The sequence below is a fragment of the Podarcis filfolensis genome (genome assembly GCF_964270895.1).
Source record: "Podarcis filfolensis genome assembly, chromosome: 12".
In the NCBI taxonomy this organism is placed as follows: Eukaryota; Metazoa; Chordata; class Lepidosauria; order Squamata; family Lacertidae; genus Podarcis; species Podarcis filfolensis.
The window spans coordinates 40,915,498-40,930,135 of NC_139614.1; the positions used below are offsets into that span (position 1 = coordinate 40,915,498).

The following is a 14,638-nucleotide window of genomic DNA, read 5'->3' on the forward strand; positions in this document are numbered from 1 at the left end:
CTTGCAGGTTTTTTCCACCAGACCTGACTGACTCTGGCTATGAAAGCTGAGGCTGCTGAACAGCCTCTTGGGCTAGGGAGTTATTGGGGGTGTTGTTGCTGTTTTTGCTGTTAGTTTTTTGTATCTTTATCTTGTTGTTGTTGTTGTTGTTTAGTCGTTTAGTCGTGTCCAACTCTTCGTGACCCCATGGACCAGAGCAGGCCAGGCACTCCTGTCTTCCACTGCCTCCCACAGTTTGGTCAAACTCATGCTGGTAACTTCAAGAACAGTATCCAAACATCTCGTCCTCTGTCGTCCCCTTCTCCTTGTGCCCTACATCTTTCCCAACATCAGGGTCCTTTCCAGGGAGTCTTCTCTTCTCATGAGGTGGCCAAAGTATTGGAGCCTCAGCTTCATGATCTGTCCTTCCAGTGAACACTCAGGGCTGATTTCCTTAAGAATGATTTCCTTAAGAATGGATAGGTTTCATCTTCTTGCAATACATGGGACTCTCAAGAGTCTCCTCCAGCACCATAATTCAAAAGCATCAATTCTTTGGCGATCAGCCTTCTTTATCTTAGAGCATGTGATTGTTTGGTTTGGTTGCAATTTTTTTATATTTTATTTATTGTTTATTATTTCTTTTGTTATGTTGCAATTATGTAGGGTTTGAATTGTGGAAAGGTGGCATACAAATAAAAGTATCGTGTATGTCTTATGTATGATGGGAAATCACAAGGCAAACTGCAGAGAAGTGCAAATAAAGCAGGTTCTCATTAAAAGGCAAATAACACAAATCTCTCCCACAACCCTCAGCAGTGAACCACTTCTGCTTATCTAACACCCAGCATTTCTTTATTGCCAAGCATTTTACCACCCCCTACATAATGTTATAGCAATTTCTTAATTCCAAGTAATGCTGGCACTTGAGATTTTGAAGGCAAAAAATATAAGAAACAAAACCTGAAACAAACAGATGGCTCTAAATATATAATTAGAGGCAAAATGTGAGAATAGTGGTGTTTCCACTATTACTTGAAAAACAGCCTAGTGAAAAGATGGCCAGTTTAGAGGGAGGGGAGTTGGTGCAATTTGGGGACATTGCCAAACCTATTTCCCCACTTGCCACCATGCAACTTAGGAGTGGAACAGTGCTTTATATCTACAGTTGCTTTTGTTTCCTAAGCATGCATCTGCTCATGTAATATGACTGTAGGGACAGGCAGGAGATGCTTGCAGGGTAAGGCAGGTTCTTCTCTCCCACCCCCCGTCCTCAGGACATTTTTCCATGAAGCTTCTTCTCATCTCAGATAATGGCTTTAGGGTGCCTGTGTAGCACGGTTAACAAAATGGCAGAAGAGGAAGAAGAGGAAGAAGAGGAAGAAGAAGAAGAAGAAGAAGAAGAAGAAGAAGAAGAAGAAGAAGAAGAAGAAGAAGAATTTATTATTTATACCCCGCCCATCTGGCTGAGTTTCCCCAGCCCCTCTGGGTGGCTTCCAATCAAGTGTTAAAAACAATACAGCATCAAGTATTAAAAACTTCCCTAAACAGGGCTGCCTTCAGATGTCTTTTAAAGAGAAGATATCTGCTTATTTCCTTCACATCTGGTGGGAGGGCGTACCACAGGGCAGGCGCCACTACTGAGAAGGCCCTCTGTCTGGTTCCCTGTAACCTCACTTCTCGCAATGAGGGAACCGCCAGAAGGCCCTCGGCGCTGGACCTCAGCCTCTGGGCTGAACGATGGGGGCGGAGACGCTCCTTCAGGTATACAGGACCAAGGTGAAGAAGCGAAGAACTGGCGGGTGCAAAAAGCTTTAAGCACACCTGCTATCTGCCAGTTCTCCCCTGAAAATGGTCCCCTTTTCCCTCCATTACTGTTATGAGAGAAATACAGGATTGGGCTCCAAAGCGATTCCCTGCTGTTACAATATTTTCAGTGCCAGGTTAAGGGTTTCCTGTTTGCCCAGAGAGAATTTTTGTCAGAACTCTTTTTCTTGTTTGTTTTCCTGTTTTTAGCTTGCTCTTTTTTTGTGTGTGTTCTTTGTTGTATTGTGTTTGTTTAAACATATCACATTTACAAGTTGTGTGAATTGTTTTCACACTTTTGTATGCCACCCCAGAATCTTCTGATGAAGGGGAGTCAATAGTCTTGTTTTAATAAATTAAATTAGATTTTTAAAAATTGTTCCATTGTAATGTCTGGTTCAGCTCTGAAAATTAATACTAATGCACACACATACAGCCACTTCAAAAGTCAAGAATCCAGTGATTTCCCCCCTCACTTTATATGTTTTAGTTTTTAACCATCAAACATGCACAAATGTTACTTCTGACATTGCACCCGACTCTTATAAATCCCCAAACATACACCGATTTGCCCTGCCTTTGTGGAGAAAGTGCAAACAAAGGCACAAGCCTCAGAGCTCTTGACTAGCATTTTATTTCTCCTCATAAAGTGCCTTGCAGAGGAGAAATTTCCACAGACTGATTTTGTTACTCACATGTGGTACATATTGTAACAGTAAAGTCCAGGCTGAAACGTTTATTTTATAGTAGATTTCCCTCCTCTGCCCAATAGATATGTATTTGATTTTTATATGTGTAAAAGGTGTTATAGACAAGGGTGCCATTTTTGTGGGACAATTTTATTTGCTCACAATGCATTAGAGTTGCCGCCTGGCCTGTGTTCCTTACTCTCCACGAGGAAGGGTGCTTTCCATTTACGCGAGTTTACCCTCAGTACTAGCCCACAGATGCTCTAAACTTCTGGTACAATTAAATGAAGCAATGTGCACCCGATCTTACAGAAGTGAGGCCCTACAAAGTGCACATATCTAAACTGAGCTAATTAATGTGGAACGCAAAACACAATTTAGCACTGCATGGAGGAAGATTGCAGCGACTGAATACCAGCACCCTTAGAATAACAGTTCAACAGTTTGGCACAAGGGGGGAAAGAGCAAAACAACATATGCCTAAATTAAACTGCATGAGGTAAGGAAATGCAGGCACCTCCATTGAAATTTGATCAAAGTAACCCAGCCAGAGAACCTAATTGTTTGTGAAAATGAAATGACTTTTGTGGCTGCCTGTGGTAAGCATCTAATTTTCAGAAAATGGGCCTTGTTCAGATTGAAAGGTCACCACATACATTACCAGAAACAGGAAGTTTCCCCTTTCCATCAAAAGAGAATGGGAAGTACCATAATATGTCCTGTAAAAGCACTTTTGGCCTGGCTAAGCAGAAAAGACAGTGGAAAAGGGGAGAAGGAATGGGTTGGGGTGGGGAACACAGTAATTTCGGTTCTCCAAGTTGTGAGAAGCTTCATTGGCACAGTGCTTGATCAGTTTCCTGTGGAAATGTGGGCACTGCAGGTTAACTGGCATTTTACATTTATTTAACAATATGCAGGTTGAGTGTTGACAGAGACACAGCATTGCACACTGTGACAGATGACCAGAGTTTGGGCCTTCCCACACCATTTTTAGGGGAGCAGCCAGCATCCTAGGATATTTCCAGAGCTATCTCTCTGTTCCTGGTCTGCCACTTGCTATACTGCATGTCCTTCACAGGCACGCAGCTTGATGACACCATCAGCAGAGAAGGGAAAGAGAAGGTAAGGAAAGGCACACAGTCTCTGGACATTTCATCCACCCTCGTTAAGGCCTGATAGTGAAAGCCATCTCCCTGACAAAAGCAAGGCACTGGATAATTTCCCCATGATTATTAACCAGTCCAATAAGTTAGAAATTGTCCCCAAATAGCCCAAACACCAAACCTAAATGATGCATATAAGAATGTATTGGTTTGGACTCAATTAGTGCTAGCTGGCACTCCAGAGGTGGGTATGCTAACGCTTCCCCCTGTTATCATTTCTGTCATTCTCCATAAGTTGGAGGATGACAACTGAAGCAGGAACAGTGATGAGAAGGTAAAGCTTAGCATGCCTAGCCAAACACTCATTAGTTTCTTTTGATCCGAAATCGGAATGCTTGATAAGTGCTGGAGTTTGGCCTTACTTGGACGCTAAGTACGCATTCAGCCCTAATTTGGTGAGAACAAAGAACTGAGCATCCTTGACTGAGGGAAATGAAGCTGTCATGGACTGGCTGGAAGCAGAGGAGTGGCAGGAGGCACCAGCTGAGGAACCCACAAGGGAATATCCAGGGGAAGAAAGATCAGAGCCAGGGGACTGGAGGTGGGATGACGATGAGCGGTCAGAGAAAGAAGAGAGGGTAGACTGGGAAAAGGAGGGGTGGGAAGCTGAAGAGGCAACAGGGTCTACTGAGCAGGAAGAGGCTGTGGCAGAGAGCAGTCCAGGCTCAGAGGCAGGAGAGGAGGAAGGCAGGCTGCAGAAGAATCCAGGGAGTCTCCCTCTCCTGCAACCTTCCCCACTGGTCTCCCAGAACATGCAAAGAAATGAAGAGAACGGAGCTAAGACAGATAAGACGACAGAGCCTTTGGCTGCTGGGGAAGGAACCAGGGAAGAAGGAACCTTAGAGTATGGTGGGAAGGCAGGGACCTTCAGTCCTTGCAACTGCTTCATTGGAGCAAGACCTACTGGGAAGAGTTGCTACAGTCCAGCTGGCACTGTATTGCCTACTGCATTTAGTAGTAGTAGTAGTACCCCACCCATCTGACAGGGTTGCCGCTGACACAATAAAACACTAAACAATAAAAACTTCCCTATAGATGTCTTCTAAAGCTTGTGTAGTTACTTATCTCCTTCACATCTGATGGGAGGGCGAATAATTGCCTATTTAGAGATGCCAAGGATTGAACCTGAAACCTTTTGCATCCATAGCCTGTGTTCTACCACAGAGTGATGTTCCCTGCCTCCTCTGAGGCTGAAGCAAGAGAAGTCAGCTGGGGTTGACTTGCAGACATCGTGCGTGCATGTTTTTCAGGGGTGGGAACCCTCCCAATTATCCCGAAGCGACAAGCAAAACCACACTCTGATCATCCACTACAGCTTAGGCACTGCTCATTTATTAGCATTCACTTTGCCTCTATCTGTTCAAGGTTTTTATAACTTCTCCAAGTGAGGGGTGAATAGTTCCAACATGACAGTATCTCCTTCTCTAAATTCTGTTCCTCTGCTTGATATCCCTCACTCTCCTTGTCAGCTCTTAAATGTCACCAGCATGCACTATTCATGGGCTTCAGGATTCATATAAATCGCTTTGCCTGGCGTTTCAAACACTGGCGGCTTCCAGACTTTCTGTGTATATACTGCCACTGCCACACGCCTCATTAAGGGCACACACCTGCTCCTGTTGAAATCAGTGGCAGGATTCCCACCCCGTTCAAAGAGAGAAGGTTTGAGCCCAATATACAGCACAAATGCCAACTGATAAATTAACTTTCAGAGAAAACGAAAAGAGGCAGGAAATTTTCCAGGCATATGTGCTGCCATTTGCGCCAAAGGATGACTTTTGCTAATTCAAGGCTGCAGAGACGTCTGTGTATATTAGAGCTGGAGCTGTTTGCTTTATCTGCTACCCATACTTGAAAAACCGTAACATGCTCACTTTGGAACTGAAACACTATTCCGTCAAGAAGTTGATCCAGTGAATGTTGTCCCCACTGCTTAAACAGAGAAAAAGCCTTTCTGGGGTGCAGGTGGGTTCTTCTTCTTCCTTTCCTTAGGAGGGTTTAATCTGAGAGCTGGAGGCACGAAGTGAAAACAGCCAGAAGCAGAATTGCTTGGTTTTTAGACATTGATCTTCAACTGGTGGGTTGTGACCAAATCCAAGATGGGATGAACTACAGCAGTACCAATGAAGGCTGGTGCCTTCATTATACACCAGGCAAAAACATTCTTCTTTGGCAAATTCAGTCAATTCATGCCTTGTTAGTAAATTCCAAGGGAAGTAGCTCAAAGGCAAAGTCTGAGTCATCTGAGATAGCCATCAAGAGCTTTTAGCAGTTTGTGCAGAACTCATTCAACTTATGATTAATTACATTAAAAAAATAGCATTGTATGGATAACAGAAGTATAAGGAGCATGAATAATATGGATACTCAGGACTTTTTTTTTCCAGCCGGAACTCACCGGAACTCAGTTTCAGCACCACTCAGGTGGAAGCCATTGCCATTACAAGAGAACAACAGAGGTGTTCATGGTGAATTCCAGCACCTCATTTTCTAGAAGAAAAAAAACACTGTGGATACTTATTGTACAAAATACAATAAGAAATGCACACACAGCAGTCCAGAATCCTCCTAGCCTGTTTGATACAAAAATTCGTAGAAGTCTACATTCCTTCAGGGACAGGGACATGCCTTATACCAGGACAACCTAGTTCTCCATGCCAGGGCCAGCCCTACCATTAGAAAGAGTGCAGTGGTTGCCTCAGGTGAAGAGTGTGGGGCAGCCCACATTCTCCGAACCTCTTAACTAATCAACACTGTGCTATCTATGCTAGCAGCATCTTTCCCTCAGGAGGCAAAAATGCCTTGGCACAGCCTTGGTCCATCTTTTGGGTGTTAGGTGGCAGATGATAGCCACCAGGGACCACCTACTGCAGATTCCAGGGATAGAACTGGATACCTCCTGAGGGCAGAGTTCTGTCCTGTTGAATGTACAACCCATCATGGATGGAGGGTGCCAGGTTCTCTTTCTCTGTGCCCCTGGGCTTCTCAAAAAGCCTGCTGCTTTCCATTCCTCTATGCCCTTGGTTTGTAGCATGTGACACCCAGCTTATTCCAGCCACCAAGTGAAAGCATGGCAGCAGAGACAGCTGGCAACTGAACAACTAAACAGTACAGGAAAGGCTGGATGATATGCCACAGTAGTTAGGCCCACAGAAGGCTGAAGAGGCTCACTTGGCTGAAAAGCCTGTAGGGTTGCTTGTAGGGAAGCCTAGTCATCATCTGGGTTTTTTTGCACCTTTATTTGGCTGCTTCTCATTTTGGATGTGTAGACCTGTGTCTGAGGAGACCAGAAAAGAGTTCTGAAAGCAGGCACATGGGGAGGAAGTACAGAAGCAGTGGGAGAAGTAGAAAATATAAAGGTGCGTGTGCTGCCTTTCTTATGTTTCAATTTCACACTTAAGGCCATAGTGTTTAGAAGGAACAGAAGAAGATTCCCTCACTGCTGAGTGCATTGCTGTATGTTAATTACTGCTGGGTTACAGTAGTTGTTTCGTTAAGTTGCCAGCTTTTCAGACAGCATGTTAATTTCTTTTTCGACTTCGCCAGTTTCATCCCCTCCAGCAATTTTACTTCAACCACATCTGGTCTTGATTATACCTATTTAGAGAGATGTGGCTAATACCTCTAATGGATTCTAGGGTTGGAGTTTATTTGGAGGGGTTATGAAATGGGTGGGGCACTTTAAGCTTGAAAGCGCAATACTGAAAAATTCATGAATTTATTTCCTACGAAAAGATATCCGAGAACCAATTTACATATTCCCACAGCCCGCCCCCACCCCCAAAATCACATTATGTAGACCTCCTGAGAATATATCATTTCAGAATACAGATTAGGGTGTCCCCCCCCAAAAAAGACTCTTTTTCTTCAGGCAATAATTTGCTTTGAGAAGAATTCAATAGATCAGTGAGCCTCAAACCTATTTTGTTGGCATCCACCCTCTAGCACGGCATATTCCCTGCATGTTACATTGTTAGCTTTCATGGACTAAGAACTCTGGATCTTGCTTCAGCTTCTGATTTGCTTATATGTTCAAGCAAATATTGAATTTCATGAATCAAAGGCTTAATTTAGTAGAAACATTGAAGGAACAAGCCTGAGCAAGATCAGGGATTTTTGGCGCAATGTAATCCTCGTTGGGTAGAGTTTACAGTTCCATAAGAAACATAAGCTATTTTCATGCACACACCTCAGAGAATACACTAAACATGAGCATGCACAGAGGAGGTTATTGAGGCTTCTGAATTACCCACCATTGCCAGTCCAGCAGGGGAAATGAAATCCACTGAAATTCCTACTTTCAGTGGCAGGCTTAGGCTGCAATCCTTATTTCATTTACCTAGGAGTGCGCCCCATTGAATTCGCAAGTAGCTTGCTAACCTTGAAAGCAATCTCCTTCTGTTCTACCCAACACAACGTGCTCCGACCACTCTTCCAGAATTCACTTTGGCTCAGCTCAGTATCATCTACACCGATTGGCAGTGGCCCTCTAGAGTATCTAACAGAAGTCCTTCCCAGCTGCCAGGGATCAAACCTGGCTTCTTTTGCATGCAAATCCTGTGAGCTACAACTCTGTTCCTGACACCCACTTCTCAATAGGTTCAGCCACTCTGCTACTCACACATATGCATAGTTGTTTAGCAGTGGCTCAACTGCTTGCCTGTGTCGCCGCTGAAAACTCACCTAATAGCTTCCCACTGGGAGACAGGCATCCCACTCTGAGAAACTGTGTGGTAGACAGACTAAATGGCCACATTTTTCTTTTCTTCTCTCAACATTATAAGGCCTTATATTCCCTAGGCCCCCATGCTGCCAAGAAACTGGGGTTTCACTCTTCTTCCTTCCTCTTTTTTTACCTTTCTGAAAGACTTTAGCACAACTTCAATTATAAGGATTGTTCCGCAAACCCTGTTCTAGTTGAGATTCCACCGAGTGGCACTTATTACGAAGCGGTCTTCATTGTGCTCGGTCGGGAAGTCAGAATCTTAACCTTTGTGATGGGAATGATAATTACCATGGAGAGCAAGAAGTAGGAAATGGTCTCTCTGCCAGTCACATACCTTGCTAATGATCTGATCTGCACTTTGGGAAAGAGGGAGAAAGAGACAGGGGGGAAGCAGACATCTGTACAATATAGCAGGGTTTTATTATTATTATTATGGCTCCTAACAAAAGTAACTGAAATATCTTCCACTTTGCTAACAAATACCCCGGAGACTTCTTTTCTGAAGAAGGCACAATGTGAAAGTACAGTGAACGGCTTCTGTCATGCTTTCTGCTATATGATGATCTTTTCACACAGGGCTATTGTAGTTTGACTATCGGCTCTGCTGATCTTGCACAGTTACGGAGTCGGTTTTAATGCACACTTCGCCACAATGCACCCATACTTCTCTGGATCTGAGAGCAGAAGCTAATTGAGAGGGTGTGCGGCATCACAAAGCGTGATTCATCACAGAGAAGTTTGCCATTGAGCCTATTAATTGCACATTGCCACACCATGTTTGCTCCTCGTGATGCTGTTGCAAAGCTTTCTATGGCTACTTAACCGAAATTGGAGAAATGCCCAAGTCAGGAGTCTTAAAGTAGATCTAAAAGGGGAGGAGGGGAGGAGGAGAAGGGATTCATTTGGATTGCCTCTATGCTAAACAAACTTCCTGTTTCAGTCTGATCAGATTCTTTGTTGTTAGGACATGCAAGTCCAGTAATGTGTCACAGGGATGCAGACCAACCACACTTAAATAGGAGAAAAGAGAATGCAGTGATAGAAGGGTGTTGCGACCCACAAACCTGGGGGCAATGCATTGTGCAAGGGAGGACTCTACCTTTGTGGTAAGAAGTGCCAGGATCTTCTTCAGGACCCAGAGGACACCACCCTGCTACCTTCATCTGATTCAGAGGAGCAGTCTGACACAGGACCCCTTAGTCCCCTGCTCCATAGGAGCCAAAGATGGCAAAATAAGGTGAGGATCCCTTAACAGCTAGTCAGCTCCTCTGGGAGCCACAGGGCCAATCAACATATACAGTGGTACCTTGGTTCATGAATGGCTTAGCTGTCAAACAAATCAGCTCCTGAATGGCAAAAACCCGGAAGTAAGTGTTCTGGTTTGTGAACGTTTTTTGGAAGCCAAACGTCCAACGTGGCTTCCAATTGAGTGCAGGAAGCTCCTGCAGCCAATTGGAAGCCACACCTTGGTTTTCAAGTGGTTTCGGGAGCCGAACAGACTCCCGGAGAAGATTAAGTTCGAGAACCAAGGTACCACTGTACATAAGGCTTCAGCTGGATCTATTTGCTTATAGATCAGTAGTTTGTATAGCATAGCTGCCTTCTCAGGATGCTGGGAGTTCTCCAAGGTCCTGAGGGCACTCTGGGTGCCTTGGATTCTTCCTCTGAATTATTGCCTTAACTCAGGCTACTGATTCAGTCTCTTGACATGAAACTTATGGGCTTCCCCACTAGTTTGAGCACTCACAGAACAAGATAAAGAGTGCGGAAATAACTAGGTGTCACTGACGTCATGTGATGCTGGATCAATGTTCCTCCATGAAGTATGGTTGCTTATTGCAGGCCCAGTGGCAAAGCATATACAGGTTTAGTTCCTAGTATTTCTAGTTAAAATAGAATGATCTTACTGTTGTTGTTTTCAGGGGGAGCAGCAGTAGCACATCTATTTCATTTCCCCCCTATACAATTCCACAGTTTTAGTGTTGGTCTGGAGCACTGCAGGTGGGGGACACCCCCTCAAAAAAACCTGATGGTGGTGGGAATTTGAAGGAGATTCTACAAAGTGTCTTCTCTTTTGGGGTAGGGTTACAAAATGAAAATCTCATTGGTCAAATCCTCAGAAAAATGTCTCCTGAGGAAATTTTGGCTCAGCTCTAGTTTTATTCATGTAGGAAATGGCAGCATATAGAAGAGCCTACTGGCCTGAGTCAATTCATAGTCTCCAGTTCCACATTGGTGATGGAAAGCCCCATAGCCAGACCTGAGTGCTCTTTCCACTTACAATTCCCAGCAACTAGATATCTACATCTGACAGTAGAGGTAAGCCATGGCCCTCATCATTAGTAGCCACTGAGAGATAGCCTTACCTTCCATGAAGGATGAGAAGAGCAGGTGACATTATCAAATTCCATAACGATATAGATCTTGAATATGCATCTTAGTGCTCCTTGGTACCACTTGTGATCACGTCATTACACTTGCCTCCTCCCACCCTTGTTGTACAAGGCTGTTCCACCCCTTCTGCCTACTCAAACGAAGCCATTCCAGTAGTGAAAAGATGGGCAGAAATTACCTGTGGCAGGTAATGTGTATGCCCTATCCAATTAATCTAAGAATATATGGAGCAACGATTTTCAGAAGATTAGTGGGTGCATACTGAAGGGTCAAATAATAACTCAAAATAGGGGGGGGGGATGCCAATAAAAATGCAATAAAAAAGGCAAATAGAATAATCTCACTAATCTTACTTACCTACAGAATAATCTAATATGAGTCCTTATTGGCCTAGCCTCTGCGGTGCTTTCCATCAGCTGAAGAAAAGAAGCAGAGAAGTAGATGGATTTAAAGATTTCTTGACCCTAAGCCTCACAGACATGGTTTCGATTAAATTTAATTACTGCCTCCTGCCGCTTTAAATTGAAGGCTGTTTCAAAACACATGTAGATGCTATTTGCAAGGCAGCTTGCAGGCTTGAAGTACCTGGAAACATGTAACGACAAAACAAGGGAAGATTCCATTTGGCTGATCCTGCTGGTATAATGGAAATAACACTTTCCTTATGCATCGATCTAATTTGTGAGAATAGCAAGAGATGGCACAGGTTTGCCTGAAAGATCTATAATCATGGGCCTATCTTTTTCTTTTTTAAAAATAAAGGAAGCAGAGATTGTTACATCAGACTTATTGTTACCAAGATAACAATCTCTGACTACATACACAAGGAATTCTAGCATGCTCCAGGAACACCTCCTTAATGGCTTTCTTGGGTCATGCAGAGTGCATTGGTTAAGCCCCTTGATTAAGAACCTGTGGTACTCAGGTAGATATCCTTGATCATTTGCCATGCTGGTTGGGGCTGATGGGAGTACAGGAACATCTGGAAGGTCCCTGTTAAAGGAAACACCTTATACTAACTAAAACCAACTACAGTGGTACCTCGGTTTAAGAACAGTCCAGTTTAAGAACGATTCGGTTTACAAACTCCACAAAACCGGAAATAGTGTCCCGGTTTGAGAACTTTACCTCGGTCTAAGAAAGGAATCCAAACAGTGGAAGGGCACCAGTGGTGGGAGGCCTCATTAGGGAAAGCGCGCCTCAGTTTAAGAACAGTTTTGGGAAGACTGGGAACCGTTTTCGGCTTATTTACAGAAGCAATGCAAAGAACTGGACTCACTAGCAGGTTATGACTAAACACTTAAAAAATGAAGGTAAAGAAAATATGCAGGAATTGATAGTATGTTAAAATAAACCAGAGAAGGAGGTTGAGGGAAGTCCGGTGGGGAGGGGGGAGGGAGGGCAGGGGTAATTTGAGATTTGAGAATTATGATTTTTGTTATAACGTATCATTGGGAAAATGGAAAATTTAAATAATTTTTTTTTTTTAAAGGAATGGATTAAGTTCGTAAACCAAGGTAACACTGTATTTGCTTATCTAACCCAATATTGTCAACTTCAGCTGGCAGCAGCGCTTCCAGGTCTTAACAGAGGTCTTTCATATTATCAGCTCCCTGATCTGGAGATGCCAGGAATTGAACCCTAAGACATTCTGCATGATAACTTGTGCACTGCCACTGAGTTGCAGCCCTTCCTCTGTAACTGTGGGGATTCTGCCTAGAAAGAAAAAGAACATGAAATAGGGATGGTGAGCCTGTGGACTATGTCCACAGCCTAACAGCATCTGAAGAGCCACAGGTTTTCAACTCCTGACTGTGACCCCATATCATACCACTTCAAACAGTCATGGCTTCCCTATTCACCTCCTGGGAGAAATACTCTTGGAATATGCCCTCTTCTATGTCAGTGTAAACAGAGTAGGCTGACAGGGCTCCAACCATGGAGATGGACAGCTGGCCTAGCCAGTCTTTTAATTTCCCACAATGCCTCACATCTATGTTCAGAGTCATTGTGGGATGTCAAAAGGCTGACTGGAGTTTAGGCGCCCATCATCAGTGGCCTCTGGCAGCTGCCCAAGGATACTAAGTGCTGGTTCCAGCTGTGCCTCACAGGGCAACACAGATAGGTCTCTGCTTCCAAGGAGCTTACAACTGAAAGTAGAAAGTGAGGGGAAACAGTTAATGAACACTAAGGATATCTGAATGAGTTTAAGAAATACTTCGAAATAAGTTAGCTTTGATGTTCTGTTGCTCCAGACCTTGCATGTACTTAAGATGGGTGAATTTTTTTTAAAGAAAATGTAATTCCAGCCTTTATGAGACTGTTTGTTATTTTTCTACAGATGCGGAAAATGAAATGCTATGTACTTACCCATTAAAAGAAAGAAAGAAATTGTGGCCCAATAACTAGGCTCCACATGCAGCATCATTTTAAATGTTCTGCTTCTCAGGCAATGAACAAATGTTTTTAGAATTAGTTATTGCCAAGCACATGGACCTATTCCAAGAGAAAAATTAAACAGGAAAAATAAGGATTGACTGCTAACAGCAGCCATATTCTCTGACAGCAACCACATGGCATGTCCCAGTGTCACGCTGGCCAGCTTCTTCAAACTTTTTGTTGTTGTTGTTTAGTCATTTAGTCGTGTCCGACTCTTCGTGACCCCATGGACCAGAGCACGCCAGGCACTCCTGTCTTCCACTGCCTTCCGGAGTTTAGTCAAACTCCTATTAGTAGCTTTGAGAACACTGTCCAACCATCTCATCCTCTATCGTCCCCTTCTCCTTGTGCCCAAAGTAACTTTTTAGCCAAAGTAACTTTGGAAGCATAACCCATGTGTGCTTCGCAACAGCCAGTGTAGTGTAGTGTAGTGGTTACAGTGTTGGACTAGGACCTTGTGGTTCTGAACCTTTTCCAGCTCTGTAATATCCTTTTTGAGTCAAAGTGGCCAGTACTGTACAAAGAGGTTGTACCAAAGATTTGTATAGTGCTGTTTTGATATTTGCAATATTTGTTGTCAATGTCTTCTAATGATCACTAACAAGTGCCTCTTTCACAGCTGCTATACACCGAATCAACATCTTCATTGATCTATCTGCTACAACCCCAAGGTCTGTTTCCTAGTCAACTACCACCAGTACAGACCCTATAAACATATATGTGAAAATGATTTATTTTCCCCTTTTTTTGCTCCGGTGTGCCTCACTTTACATTTGGTTCCATGGAATTGCATTTGCCATTTTACTGCCTATTTAAATTGGCTTGGAGAGAACCTGTTCGAAGCTCTTCGCAGTCTTTTTGTTTTAACTGCCCAGAACAATTTGTATCATTAGCAAACTTGGCTACCCAAATCTTTCAGGAACGAGTTAAAAAACATAGGGCTCAGCACCAATCCTTGGGGGTTTCTCCTTTCCACATCCCTCCATTGGGAGAACTGTCCATTAGTTAAGCTCTTTGCTTCCTTTTTCTTAACCAGGTACTGATCCACAAGAGGACCTCTCCTTTTAGAGTGTCAGACTCTTCCCAGTACACCACAGTGGCCTTCTAACATCTCTCCAGCCGAGAGTTCCAGAACTACTGTCCAATACAAATGATGGTTGAGAAGATTTCTTTCATTATGTTTTATTGGCATATTTTCCACCCTCAGCTATGAGCATAGGAGTTCTCTCCTTCATCCATTGATTTGTCTGAGCAAAACTGTACCCGCCCAGAAGGGATTTTAGGGAAGAATCTAAATGAGATAACCTTTATTTAAGCAGAACCATCATTGTGTTCATTTAGCATGACATTCATACAACACCAGCTGTATTTCTCATCATACCGTTTGGTCGTCGGACAAGATTTCTCTCCAAAGCCACAACAAAGAATGCTTCAGGGATCTG

At 43.6% G+C, this 14,638-nt stretch overlaps 1 long non-coding RNA gene across 1 annotated transcript in view; it reads left to right on the forward strand.

The window, feature by feature from the left end:
• The window catches only part of LOC310746351, a 36,461-nt gene extending 22,492 nt beyond the window's left edge, over positions 1-13,969 (forward strand). Inside the window, exon 3 of the long non-coding RNA XR_014540661.1 lies at positions 13,816-13,969. This is a non-coding gene — a long non-coding RNA (uncharacterized lncRNA). The remainder of the gene's footprint in view (positions 1-13,815) is intronic.
• The last annotated feature ends 669 nt before the right edge of the window (positions 13,970-14,638 follow it).